The 15,250-nt window shown below is 34.9% G+C and overlaps 1 protein-coding gene across 3 annotated transcripts in view; it reads left to right on the top strand.

The window, feature by feature from the left end:
- LOC139528645 (neurogenic locus Notch protein-like) overlaps positions 1-15,250 on the top strand; it is a 156,500-nt gene that overhangs the window by 63,568 nt on the left and 77,682 nt on the right. The window lies entirely within an intron of this gene.

The following is a 15,250-nucleotide window of genomic DNA, read 5'->3' as shown; positions in this document are numbered from 1 at the left end:
ATTTCAAAAATATCTGTTGTTACCATGGAAACAATGCAAAAAGGTCAAAACTTTGAATTTTCACAGAACATTCCAGAACATCAATGTTAAATTTATTCTAGAGACATTAAATGGTATATGATTATGGAGGGCAAAAATTGCAGCGGGGGTTTGACTTTGGAATATTCAAAATGGCCGCCGTTACCATGGGAACAGCAAAATTATGAAAAACTTTAAAAAGCTTTAAATTTAATGAAACTTATAACAAATGTTGCCTAGCTTATGTAGACTTAACTTTTGAGGTTCAAATTTTCAAAATGGCCGCCGTTGCCATGGAAACAGCAAACATTTTCTAAATGGCTGCCGCTGGCCTGGCAATGGGGAAAGGGTGCCATCCGCTATTGCTTGCAATGGCAAATCTAGTTTTTCTTATTATTATTATTTTTCTTGCAACAAATTTTGTCCAGGTGATTTCTCGAAATCCAATGGACCAATGTTGATGGAACTCTACTATAGTAAGGACCCCCAGGTGCAGAGTTGCAGGAAGCATGGAATGGTTCAAGATGGCTACCGTTACCATGGAAACAGAACAAATGTGAAAAAATCCAGTTTTTTGTTTTGGTGAACTGTTTGGATATGCTTTATCTCAGAATCATTATATTTTAATACAATGTAGGTGCCCACTATATACAGGTGTTGGATGATTTTGGTGATCATTGGAACTACTATGTTGCCATGGAAACTACACCAAAATTTTCGAAATTCTCAAAATGCTCCAAACTTCAGGAAACTTCACAGTAACGATGAGCAACATTGGAAGATTTGGAATTTGGCGTTGGAATTTCCAAAATATCTGTTGTTACCTTGGAAACAATGCAAAAAGGTCAAAACTTTGAATTTTCACAGAACATTCCAGAACATCAATGTTAAATTTAGTCTAGAGACATTAAATGGTATATGATTATGGAGGGCAAAAAATGCAGCAGGGGTTTGACTTTGGAATATTCAAAATGGCCGCCGTTACCATGGAAACAGCAAAAATATGAAAAACTTCAAAATGCATCAAATTTAAGGAAACTTATAACAAATGTTGCCTAGCTTATGTAGACTTGACTTTTGAGTTTGGAATTTTCTAAATGGCCGCCGCTCACCTGGCAATAGGGGAAGGGTGCCATCCGTTATTGCTAGCAATTACAAATCTAGTTATGGCACCCTCAACGGAGTTGGGGTGACATATTGTTATTGTTCGTTTCTTTTTTTTTCTTATTATTATGTCACCCGATCGACAATGTCGGGTGACATATTGCTTTTCTTATGTTTCTTTGTTATTATTATTATTCTTCCACCTTTTTTTGTCCGACAGCTTTTTTGGAGTAAAATGGAACCAATCTTAATGATAATTCACTATAAGGAGGAACACAAAATTTCGGGTTGCAGTAGGGTCTAAGACCATAAAAAATGGCTGCCGTTTCCATGGAAACAGAACAATTGTGAAAAATTCCAGTTTTTGGTTTTGTGAATAATTTAGAGATGCTTAAACTCAGAATCATCATATTTTATCACAATGTAGGTGCCAGCCATATATTGGTTTTGGATGATATTGGCAATCATTGGAACCACTATGTTGCCATGGAAACTACCCCAAAAATTTCAAAAATTTCAAAATGCTCCAAATTTTTTGAAACTTCATAGTAACGATGAGCAACTTTGGTAGATGCGTAATTTGGCGTTGGAATTTCCAAAATGTCTGCCGTTACCATGGAAACAGTGCATAAGTGTCAAAATGCTCTAAAAACCTCAGGGTTTGGTAAATAATTTTGGTATGCTAGAACTTGAAATCATCAAATTTTTACACAATATAGTTGTCCACTATATACAGCTTTTGAATGATTTTGACAATCATTTGAACTCTTCTGTTACCATGGATACAGGACCAAATATTTCAAAAATTTCAAAATGCTCCTAAATTGATCAAACTTAATATGATTGTTGACCGGCAAGTCTGGATGAGACTTTTGACTTTGGAATTTCCAAAATGGCCACCGTTGCCATGGAAACTGCAAAAAAGTCAAAAATTCTCAAAATGATTTGAACTTAATAAAACTTGATATTATTGTTAACTCACAAGTAATGATGAGGCTTTTGACTTTGAAATTTTCAAAATGGCTGCCGTTGCCATGGAAACGGCAGAAATGTAAAATTTTTAAAATGCTGTGAATGTACTAAAAATTTACAGAAAGATGTATTGCCATGCATATATGTGCATTCACTGTTAAACGATTCTGAAATGGCTGCAACTTAGTGGCAATAGAGGGAAGGGTGACATCCGCTATTGCTTGCAATGGCAATTCTAGTTTTTTTTTATTATTTTTATTCTTCCACACTTTTTGTCCATGGCAGTTCTAGGAATTGGATGGACCAATCTTGATGGAACTATGCTATAATGTTGTCCACCATGTGAAGTTGTGCACCTGACTTTGGAATGTGCAAGATGGCCGCGGTTACCATGGAAACTAAAAAAATGTAAAAGAAAATCAAAATTCTAACTCTTTCGTTATAAGAGCCAACCTAATGAAACTTTGTGCAAATGTTGGTGGTGGGGCCCCGAGGTACCAACAATACTTAGAAATTCCAAAATGGCTGCCATTGCCATGGAAACAGGAGAAATGTTTAACATTGGCCCTATGGGAAAACACATAAAAGCTGTATTTACTTTTATGAATTTTGAATGAAACCTACTGAAACTTTATGGATATGTACCATGGCATATGACAATGCCTAATCTGTCTTAGGAATTTAGGTAGTGCTTCTCGTTACCATGGAAATTTCAAAAATTTCAAAAATTTCAAAATGCTCCAAAATTGATGAAACTTTACGACTATGTGAATAGACATCTGTAGTTGCGGTCTTTGACCTTGGAATTTTCAAAATGACTGCCGCTCACCTGGCAATAGGGGAAGGGTGCCATCCGCTATTGCTTGCAATCGCAAATCTAGTTAAGTCACCAAAACGGAGTTTTTGGCGACTTATTGTTTTTGTATCGTTTCTTATTATGTCACCCTGACGGAGGTCGGGTGACATATTGTTATTGTTCGATTCTTTTTTATTATTCTTATTCCACACTTTTTGTCCAGCTTAGTTCTCGGAACTGAATGGACCAATGTTGATGGAACTATAACATAATGTTGATCACCATGTCTAGTTGTGCACCTGACTTTGGAATTAAAAACATGGCTGCCATTGCCATGGAAACAGCAAAAATATGAAAAATTTCATGGAACATTCCAGAACATTAGGGTTAAATTAATTCTACAGCCCTTAAACGTTATATGATGGTATAATATTATGGGGAGCACAATATGTATCAGACTGGAATTTTCAAATGTTGCCATGGAAACTGTTCAAAAAAAGCAAAATTTTGAAAATTCTTCAAAAATGTATGAAACGTTACAGAAATGTTGACTTGTAAATCTACATGCGGCATTCAACTTTGGAATTTCCAAAATGGCTACCTTTACCATGGCTGCTGTTTAGTGGCAATTGGTGGACCAGGGTGACATCCGCTATTGCTTGCAATGGCAATTCTAGTTATTATTATTCTTATTCTTCTCTTTCTGACCCCTTAAACTGTCCTACCATTTTTTGGGAAGCAGTACAGGATGGAAAATTTATATTTATTCTGGGTATAGGTCTGCATCATGGGGGTTGCAGAACCCAATGTCCATGATACCAGGGTGTCATCTTGGCATAATTAGGGGGGCTCAAAGATGGGTGGGGTCAATTTTTTTTTGCATTTCATCAATTTTCTGCTGTAAATAGAGTAGATGGTATTATATTTTCTTTTATGAATATTTAGAGACACATGTCAGCTTCAACTTGGAACTAATTTTATTTCAGTAGGGGGTCTCCTTGGCATAATTTTAGGGGGGTGAATTTTTATGGAACATTCCAGAACATCAATGTCAAATTAGTTCTAGAGACATTAAATGGTACATGATTGTATATAATTATGGAGGGAACACATTACAGTGGGGGTTGGACTTTGGAATATTCAAAATGGCCCCCGTTACCATGGAAACAGCAAAAATATGAAAAACTTCAAAATGCTTCAAAATTATTGAAACTTATAGCAAATGTTGCCTAATGTATGTAGACTAAATTTTTGAGTTTGGAATTTTCGAAATGGCCGCCGTTGCCATGGAAACAGCAAAAATGTCCAAAATTTCAAAATGCTTCAAAATTGATGAAACTTAAAACAAATGTAGCCTACCATATGTGGACATTACTTTTGACCTCAAAATTTCCAAAATGGCCGCCGTAACCATGGAAACGGCAAAAATGTTAAAATATCAAAATCCATTCGATTTAATGAAACTTTACACATAGGTAATTTGGCATCATTGATACCGCAGAACAAACGATTTGGGGTCCGTTTTGGTGACTTTTGTGTTAGCATCCTAACACAGGATTACTTGTTTTCCTTATTCTTCTTCCACACATTTTGTCCACGCAGTTTCTTGGAATTGAGTTGACCAATGTTGATGGAACTATACCACAATGTGCACCAGCATGTGAAGTTGTGCACCTGACTTTGGAATGGTCAAAATGGCTGCCGTTTCCATGGAAACAGCAAAAATCCGAAAATATTCAAAGTGTTCCAAACTGGACGAAACTTCACTGAAATAGTAATAGGCATGGCCTGAGCTGCATTTTGATCTTGGAATTTTCAAAATGGTTACCGTTACCATGGAAACAGCTAAAATATCAAAAAATCTAACTCTGTCGTTATATGACCTAACTGGATGAAACCTAATGAAAATGTTACCCAGTATGCCAAGATGCCAAGACGATATTTGGAAACTCCAAAATGGCCGCCGTTGTCATGGAAACTGGGGACCAGTTTAACATTGACCCTATGGAAAAATGCATAAAATCAGCATTTTCTCAGAGAGTATTGCACCAAAGTAAATGAAACTGTATTGATATATAACATGACATGTGGCAATGAGATGTCTGCTTTTAGAATTTTGCAATTATCTACTGTAACCATGGTTGCAGCACAAATGTTCAAAATTTCCAAAAAAAATAAAGTGCTGCAAACTGCATGAAACTTTACAGGAAAAGTAACTGACATGTGCAGAGTTTCATTTTGAAGTTGGAATTTCCAAAATTGCCGCTGTAACCATGGAAACAGCAAAATTGTCCCAAATTTCAAAATGCTCCAAACTTAATGAAATTTAACAAAAATGATAACTTGCATGTGTAGATGCCCTCTTTGACTTTTGAATTTTAAAATGGCTGCCGATCGCCTGGCAATGGGAGGACGAGGGTGCCATCCGTTATTGCTAGCAATTACAAATCTAGTTCTTATTATGTCACCCGATCGACAATGTCGGGTGACATATTGCTTTTCCTCTGTTTCTTTTTCCCTATTATTATTATTTTTCTTCCACCTAATTTTGTCCAGCAGTTTTCTAAGAGCCAAAGGAACCAATCTAAATGATAGTGCACTATAACAAGGAACCCTGACTTACGAGTTGCAGTGCAACTTTGGAACTAAAAAATGGCTGCCGTTACCATGGAAACAGAACAATTGTGAAAAAATCCAGTTTTTGGTTTTAATGAATTATTTGGATATGCTTAAACTCAGAATCAATATATTTTAATACAATGTAGGTGCCGACTATATACTGGTTTTGGGATAATTTTGGCAATCATTGGAACTGCTATGTTTCCATGGATACTACACCAAAAATTTCAAAAATATGGAAATGCTCCAAATTTTAAAAAACTTCACAGTAACGATGAGCAACATTGGTAGATGTGGAATTTGGCGTTGGAATTTCGAAAGTGTCTGCCGTTACCATGGAAACAATGCAAAACAGGTCAAAATGGTCCAAAACACCTAAAAGTGGCATTTACTTTCTTAAAATGGTAGGTCAAATTGATCGAAACTTTGATGGTATGGTCCCTCCCATGTACCAATGTGGTATATGCCATTAAATTTTGGCACTGGTCTCTGTTGTCATAGGAACCATCACAAATGTCAAAAATTTCAAAAATTTCAAAATGCTCCAAAATTGATGAAACTTAAAAGGATTGTCGACTGGCAAGTCTGGATGAGACTTTTGAAGTTGGAATTTCCAAAATGGCCACCGTTGCCATGGAAACTGGAAAAGTGTCAAATATTTTCTAAATGCTCCAAACTTAATGAAACTTAATATTATTGTAAACTGACATGTATAGATGAGACTTTTGACTTTGAAACTTTCAAAATGGCTGCCGTTGCCATGGAAACAGCAAAAATGTCATGTTTTTAAAAATGATCTGAATGTACTGAAAATTTACAGAAAAATGTATAGCCATGCAAATATGTGCATTCACTGTTAAAAGTTTTTGAAATGGCTGCCGCTTAGTGGCAATGGGGGGAAGGGTGACATCCGCTATTGCTTGCAATAGCAATTCTAGTTATTTTTATTCTTCCACACATTTTGTCCACGCTATTTCTCGGAATTGAATGGACCAATGTTGATGGAATTATACCACAATGTGGAACACCATGTGAAGTTGTGCAGCAGACTTCCGCATGTGCAAGATGGCCGCCGTTACCATGGAAACAGAACAAATGTAAAAAATATTTTTTTGGTTTTTGGTGAATAATTTGAATATTCCTGAATTGAAAATCATCAAACTTTTACATATTGTTGGTGTCCACCATATTCAGGTTTGAGATGATTTTGGGAATCTTTGGAACTACTATATTGCCATGGAAACTAAATATGTTTAGCATTAAACCCTATGGGGAAAATTTTAAAGTAGTATTTAAACTCTTAATATGGTATATGCAACCATTGAAACTTTAATGGTATGTTCCTTATCATGTGCCAATGTGGTAGGTGTCTTTGGAATTTTGGAAATGGTCACCGTTACCATGGAAACAGCAGAAATGTCCAAAAATTTCAAAATGCTCCAAACTTTCTGAAAATTGACAGACATGTTAAGTGGCACATCAAGAGTTGGAATTCAACTTTGGAATTTTCCAAAATGGCCGCCGTTTCCATGGAAACAACACAAAATTCAAAAAATTCAAAATGCTCCAAAATTGATGAAATTTTACAAAAATGTTGATAGACATCTGTAGATGCGCTCTTTGACTTTGGAAATTTCAAAATGGCTGCCGCTCGCCTGGCAATGGGGGACGAGGGTGCCATCCGTTATTGCTAGCAATTACAAATCTAGTTTTATTTGTCTTTATTATGTCACCCCTTTGAAAAAGGGGGGATATATTGTTATTCTACAAATTTTTTCTTCCACACTTTTTGTCCAGCCGATTTCTCGGAGATGCCTTGACATATATTTATAAAACTGCACCATAATGACAATCCCCATGTGCAAAGTTGCAGTAAGCATGGAATGGTTCAAGATGGCCGCCGTTTCCATGGAAACGGCAAAAATGTAAAAAACCGAACAATGGTCCAAATTTAATGAAACTTTCAGAACTAATAACTCATCGTTAGAAGGCGTGACATCCATCTTAAGAACTTTTAAAATGGCTACCGTTGTCATGGAAACGGTCCAAACGTGAAAAAAAACGAAAATAAATCCTTAATTAATTCATAGAAAATAAACCGCTACAGATACGGCAAAAAAAAAACCGTAAGTAGAAAACAGCAGTATAAACTGTAGAATTCATTGCCGTTGGAATTTTTAAGATAGCTGCTGTTACCATGGAGATAACGCTAAAAGTGCACATTGGACCCATATGGTAAAAAACGTCAAAGTAACATTTTCGTACAAATTTTAAGCTCATTCCCGTTTAAATGCTATTGTATTGTCATCTGTCTTCGAAATTTTCAAAATGGCCGCCGTTGCATGGAAACAGCCTTTAAAAAAAAAAAAAAAAAAAAAAAAAAAAATCGAAAATTTGAGACAAAATTCTGTGATGAAGACTATGTGCAATACATCTTCTAGAATATGCTAGAAGAACACGAATATATAATTTAACGTGCTTCTTTCTATTCTATACAAAAATCGTGCTCTGAAGAGAAAATCGCCACTGAGAGAGAGAGAGAGAGAGAGAGAGAGAAACATGAAGAGTACACATAATTGACATTTCTGCACTTGCATTAAAGTACACATCCGTTAATCGAACACCTGCAAAAATATACACATTAACTGAAATCAATCGATAAGCGTGTAATTAAATTGTACAAGATAAAATACTTGTATCGTGTGATACGCGAGATATTGAAGAATAAAATGAACAGTTAGTATGCCGCTCCGTCAATATATACACATGTTGTCTGTCCAAGGTCCCCTCTAAAAAGAATAGTAATGTACTAACTCCACGATAATATACTTCAGTATCACGTGACAGCACCTTTCTTCCTCAAGCGTGTGTCTAATTTAAGATTTTAAAGAGTTCCCCAACTATAAATAGACATCACTCTTAGTCTACGAGAAGAGAAAAGGGGGGGGGGGGGTCAAAGGCATGTATACTAGACGTGCCATGTGACTTTGATACACTCAAACTGGTTGCTGCTACTGTGACAATGTCAAGAACGGGGTGACATCCTCCGCTATTGCTTGCAATGGCAAATCTAGTGTTAGAATAACTCATTCGCAATTCATTTTTTCTGATGAGAAAACAGGAAATAGAGTATTTTTCTCAATTTTACGTGTAAAATTGTTCACAGATATTTGTCACTGAACAGCACAAAACGTATAGACAAGGAATAAACCAATGCAAAATGTGTCACTTTATGCTATACAAAGTATTGATCAATCAATCAAATCATGATTCAAGTGATCAAATCATGATAAGTGATCAATCAATCAAGTTTTGATATCAAACAAGTAATGAATCAAGTGCAGATATCGAAAAAAAACGTCCCCTTACCATTTTACAAACTGCCTATCAGTCGATTAATCAATCAATCAAACGATTAATCAATCAATGATTGATCAATCATGATCACAAACCATCAATCAACCAATCCACATATCTTTTACGTTGAGTTTATGAAAGAAAATACCTTTAATTCTCTGTTGAACAATCGACTTTCGCGTATTATTATGTCACCCCTTTGAAAAAGGGGGGATATATTGTTATTCTACGAATTTTTTCTTCCACACTTTTTGTCCAGCCGATTTCTCGGAGATGCCTTGACATATATTTATAAAACTGCACCATAATGACAATCCCCATGTGCAAAGTTGCAGTAAGCATGGAATGGTTCAAGATGGCCGCCGTTTCCATGGAAACGGCAAAAATGTAAAAAACCGAACAATGGTCCAAATTTAATGAAACTTTCAGAACTAATAACCCATCGTTAGAAGGCGTGACATCCATCTTAAGAACTTTTAAAATGGCTACCGTTGTCATGGAAACGGTCCAAACGTGAAAAAAACGAAAATAAATCCTTAATTAATTCATAGAAAATAAACCGCTACAGATACGGCAAAAAAAAACCGTAAGTAGAAAACAGCAGTATAAACTGTAGAATTCATTGCCGTTGGAATTTTTAAGATAGCTGCTGTTACCATGGAGATAACGCTAAAAGTGCACATTGGACCCATATGGTAAAAAACGTCAAAGTAACATTTTCGTACAAATTTTAAGCTCATTCCCGTTTAAATGCTATTGTATTGTCATCTGTCTTCGAAATTTTCAAAATGGCCGCCGTTGCCATGGAAACAGCCTTTAAAACAAAAACAAAAAACAAACAAAAAAACCTCGAAAATTTGAGACAAAATTCTGTGATGAAGACTATGTGCAAAACATCTTCTAGAATATGCTAGAAGAAAACGAATATATAATTTAACGTGCTTCTTTCTATTCTATACAAAAATCGTGCTCTGAAGAGAAAATCGCCACTGAGAGAGAGAGAGAGAGAGAGAGAGAAACATGAAGAGTACACATAATTGACATTTCTGCACTTGCATTAAAGTACACATCCGTTAATCGAACACCTGCAAAAATATACATATTAACTGAAATCAATCGATAAGCGTGTAATTAAATTGTACAAGATAAAATACTTGTATCGTGTGATACGCGAGATATTGAAGAATAAAATGAACAGTTAGTATGCCGCTCCGTCAATATATACACATGTTGTCTGTCCAAGGTCCCCTCTAAAAAGAATAGTAATGTACTAACTCCACGATAATATACTTCAGTATCACGTGACAGCACCTTTCTTCCTCAAGCGTGTGTCTAATTTAAGATTTTAAAGAGTTCCCCAACTATAAATAGACATCACTCTTAGTCTACGAGAAGAGAAAAAGGGGGGGGTCAAAGGCATGTATACTAGACGTGCCATGTGACTTTGATACACTCAAACTGGTTGCTGCTACTGTGACAATGTCAAGAACGGGGTGACATCCTCCGCTATTGCTTGCAATGGCAAATCTAGTTAATATTGCTTTTCTGTTTAGTCTTTTTTTGGTGATATTCATTTAACGTGACTTTGTACTTATGCATCCCATCATATTTTTGCATTCTTATCTTTCGTTTTTGCTTATGTGCTTTGTCTATATAACTTTTTGTGTTACTTTGATATATATATGACGTGGATTTGTACTTATACATCCCACAATTGTGTTATTGTTCTTGTCTTTCATATCTGCTTATGTTTTGTCTTTATGATCTTTTGTGTTTTTTTGATACCTTTTCTAGAAGAAATACACAATAACGGCATATAGACAAGCGGCAAGAAAAACAAGGGAATTTAAATTCTGCAGAAGATATTCCTAAAATAACTATCGACTATAAAAAACATTATTTTGTTCATACTTTGAACGACAAATTTTTTTTTTACCTGTGTGACGTTTACATGCATATCTACTGATGTACGCCAAACGTGCAATATGTTAACCTAAAATCGTCATATAATAGAAAAGACACGAATGAGATTTCTAATTTGATATATGTTTTTTTGTGCTTCTTTGTTACATATTTGTTGGGTTTTTTTATAGTGATAAAGATTATAACACAAAGTTGACTGTTGAACCCCTATTTTTGACATTTTTCCCTATTGTGTCTGTTTGTTTTGTTAACGCATGGTTGTCAATATAATGGTATTTGATGCGACTGTCAAACAAGTGAGAGGTTTACATTTGTAGCTAGCTATGACACCAGATACTATCCACCAGGCGCGTAGCTCCCTATACGCCAACACGCAGTTGCGTGCACATCAATTCGGCATGCAAAAAAAAAAAAAAAATGGCAAAATAAAAATTTATAAATTAAATGTTTACATATATGTAATCGCTTTTTTTAATGATGTAATGTCATTAAATAGCGGCATTTGGTTTCAAAATTAAAGTTTTATTGGAGATGAAAAGACTAACAGTAACTTGCATCTATTACAAGATTTGAATTTGTTATACTCCAGTAGTTTCAGGGCACATTTTACAGAGTACGGTTTAACTGTTTGGACTGCGATGTACCAATTGACATTAGATTTATCAGTACCCTTCGATATCGTTGAAAGTATGCCGAGGCGATGTGTTCGACAGCCTACCAGAGCCAATCCCCCCAGCAAACACGCTAAAACAGTATTGGAACTGGAGTCGCGTCTGATATCATCAGGAAATCGCTTCTATGCGCATTATCTGCTTCCTCGTGTTGTCGGTTATACAACAAACGAACAAATATCTGCATTGTTTGAGACATACGAAACTGGCCTGGCACATAATTTGTCAAATTCAATCGGGAGGTCGCTCGATGGCGAACACGAGTGCTACCGCGGAGAGATCGTTCAGTGTACTACATCTTTTGAAAACATATGTATGATTAACCATGAACAACTACAGCTAGGTTATTATCGCTAGCATTACTGCATTATATTCATCGGGATTTCAGTGTGTTATTATCGCTAGCATTACTGCATTATATTCATCGGGATTTCAGTGTGAATATTGACAAAGTAATAGAGACGTTCCCGAAGAGCATATTTTGGACAATTTTGAGTAAATTCTGTATCTCAAAAATGTGTTGCTTACATATTCAATTAATCATGCTTTACTCTATTCAGAAGTCAAGATTTCTAAATAGTTTTGCATTCATGAATTGTTTATAAGTCCTATGTACATCACAACATGTAGCTCCTCTTTTAACCGTCCAATGACCGAAAACCGAAAAAAAAAAAAATTCTGCATAAAAGGGTCCCACAAATTTTTCGCCTCGCTTCGCTCGGCGGTAGTTGCTTGCAGATCGTTTCTTTCTAGCTACGCCCCTGTCCACCATTTTCTACATAAGAAAATGTCTGTACCAAGTCAGGAATATGATAGTTGTTATCCTTTCGTTTGATATGTTTGAGCTTTTGACTTTGACATTTGATAAGGTACTTTCCTTTTTTAATTTTTCTCCGTGTTCAGTATTTTTGTTTTCACCTTGCAGTCATTGAAAAATAAATGAAATAGTTACCAGGATTATAATTTTGAAAAACGCCAAACGCACGTTTCGTCTACATTAGACTCATCAGTGACGCTCAGATAAAAACAAAGTCATAAGCCAAACAAGTACAAAGTTTAAGAGCATTGAGGACCTAAAATTCCAAAAACTGTGCCAAATACGGCTAAGGTAATCTATTCCAAGGATAAGAAAACCCTTCGTTTTTTACAGGATTCATCTTAAAGTTATCAGTAAAACGTCTTTCGTGTACAAAACAAAACATTAAATCTTTGATATTCCGTCGATGTCTTATATAAAAATGTATATTTTTTGTGTTCTTGATATGTTTAATTTTCAGATAATGTTGACCCTTCTCAAGGATAGTTAAAAAACTGATACCAAATATTCTGATTACACATTTTACTGCTTAGTGACGTCAAATTTTTGGATTACAATGTCAAACTCTTCAATTACATGTTACACATTATATTAACACAATCTCCTTTCAATAATTCCATGTATTTAGGATGAGGGTTGATTAGTGTTTTTTTTATAATAAAACAGTTTATTCACAAGTTCTTTGAACTTCGTATACCATGTACACTGTTCCAAACTATTTCACAGATTAGAAGTGATGTCGAACCTCTTTACTTATCCTGGCTAAAAATGATTGATTACTTGATCTCGTCTAAAATACGCATGATATATTCGCCACTGAACGTTAAACAAACGACAATCAGTTGATAGTATGATCCAGATGATTAAAACATGATCAACAATGGAAAATTAACTGAATGTTCATAGCCGTATTATGATCTTTAGAAGTTAACGCAAGGATATCTCGTATTGAAATGAGTCATGAGTATGGAAGTCGTTTTTACCTGTTCCGATGGACTTCCCCTTTTTTTGTTTGCCTCGGAGTTAATTATTTTTGCCAAAGCTGCTTTTTATTAACATATGCCTTACATTTCATCCTATTGTTAAATCGAATCAAGACTGGGCATACATGTAGCAATATGTAAGCACACAACGAAATCAGTACTCTATATATATATTAGTATATACCTTCAAGAGAGCGACTTGTCGCATTTTCATCAAGCAATGCACATCTTTGTAGTTGAGGCAACTGCAAAGAGTCTTGACGTATAAAGCATAGACTCCGACCAAAATTTTTAGTATAGTCGATCCTCTCGTCTTACTTTCCCTGGCCTTTTTTCAAGTTTGAATGTAAAATTATTGACGGTTTTTCTAAAAACATAACATGATGTTTAAATTCATGTATCAATGTTTGAGCAAATAATGAAATTTCAGTCATATGAAAGATTATCAGGAACCATGGGGTTTCTCAATTATGTATTATATTTAATTGTTTTATACTGATGTTGTCATCTTCTCCCTCAGAAGAAAAATTTCGAATTGAAACTCATCCTAATTTATAAAAATAGTTGTCTTTTCTTGTTAATCAGGAAGATACTTCATGTCCTTATTTGAAGTGGAAGGTTCCTAAGAACACATACTTGTACTTGAAACAGAGAATTTTACACTTGTAACTGAAGGGCCATGTATTAAGTGGTAGAAAAATCTTGAAGTAACTGTTCATACTCCAGCTATTATGCTTTTTAGCAATTTTCATTCAAATTAAAAGCTTACTTAAATTATAATAGTTCGAATATAAACCGTCTCAGTGGTATATCAAACATGTTTTAAAGACAATTACATGCCTATCTGTTCATTAATCTTTTTTTATGGCTAGTAATCTCAATGTTGATCATATTACCCGTCCTTATTCTTATGTTTTCTATGTTATTTATAGGTAAAAATGGAGAAAGTTCTTGTGAAATTGAAATTGAATTGGAAAAAGTTCCAGTTCTAAAATTAATAAAATTGAGACTGGAAATGGAGAAAGTGTCAAAGAGAAAACAACTCGACCATAGAACAGACAACAGCAGAGGGTCACTTTTCAGATCTTAAAAAACATCCTTTCTTGTGTCGATCTTTGGCATATAGAAGTCAAAGAGAAATAATAGAAATCTGGTCAACAAAGCATTTTATACTCTAAATTGTGTTCTTATCGTTTTATCAATGCTGATAAGCTATTAAGCTTTCATTTGTGTTTGGTCCGTGTATATTTGCGTCCAATCGTTCAATCGTGTTTTCCAGTCAAAAAACAAGTGATTTCAATTTTAGCTTTTGATTTCAGGAAAATCGAAAAACGTAGTCATTTCATTCTTTTTTTAATTTGATTTTCAAAAAACCACAAAAAAGCTTTCGTTTTAGGTATCTTTAAAACAAAATATTTTCAGTTTCGTTTTGATGTCTCACAACAAAACTGAAAAACAAGAGTTTGATCCAACGTTTATTTTTTTCATTTTATATGTCTTAAAAACAAAACAAAATGTGATTTTTTTCCTAAACTATTGAAATATTGAAATTTTTATTATCTATACAACAGAACAATTGTTTCGTGTTTTATTATGTTTTTGCCATTCAAATTATTTTTTATCGGGGTTGTTATGTATAAGACTTGTTACCTACTAGTTTAGACTATTAACTGGGTTTGTAATGTCATGAAAAACACGACGGATGCCACATGTGGAGTGGGATCTGTTTACCCTTCCGGAGCACTGAGATCACCCCCGGTTTTTGGTGATGTTCCTATTGCTTATCCTTTAGTGTTCTATGTTGTGTCGTTTGTACTTTTCGTTGTCTTATTGTCTTATTCTTTTTTGGCCATGGCGTTGTCAGTTTGTTTTCGATCTATGAGTTTGTATGTCCCTCTGGTATCTTTCGTCACTCTTTTAAAAGATATCTATTTAAAACTAGATAAGTATAAATCAATTATAGATACAGTTGGGTGCAGCTGTCTCTTCA

The sequence above is a fragment of the Mytilus edulis genome, chromosome 6, assembly GCF_963676685.1.
Source record: "Mytilus edulis chromosome 6, xbMytEdul2.2, whole genome shotgun sequence".
NCBI classification, from domain to species: Eukaryota; Metazoa; Mollusca; class Bivalvia; order Mytilida; family Mytilidae; genus Mytilus; species Mytilus edulis.
Note: the sequence above shows the minus strand (reverse complement) of the source record. Positions and strands in the feature narration are given on the sequence as shown.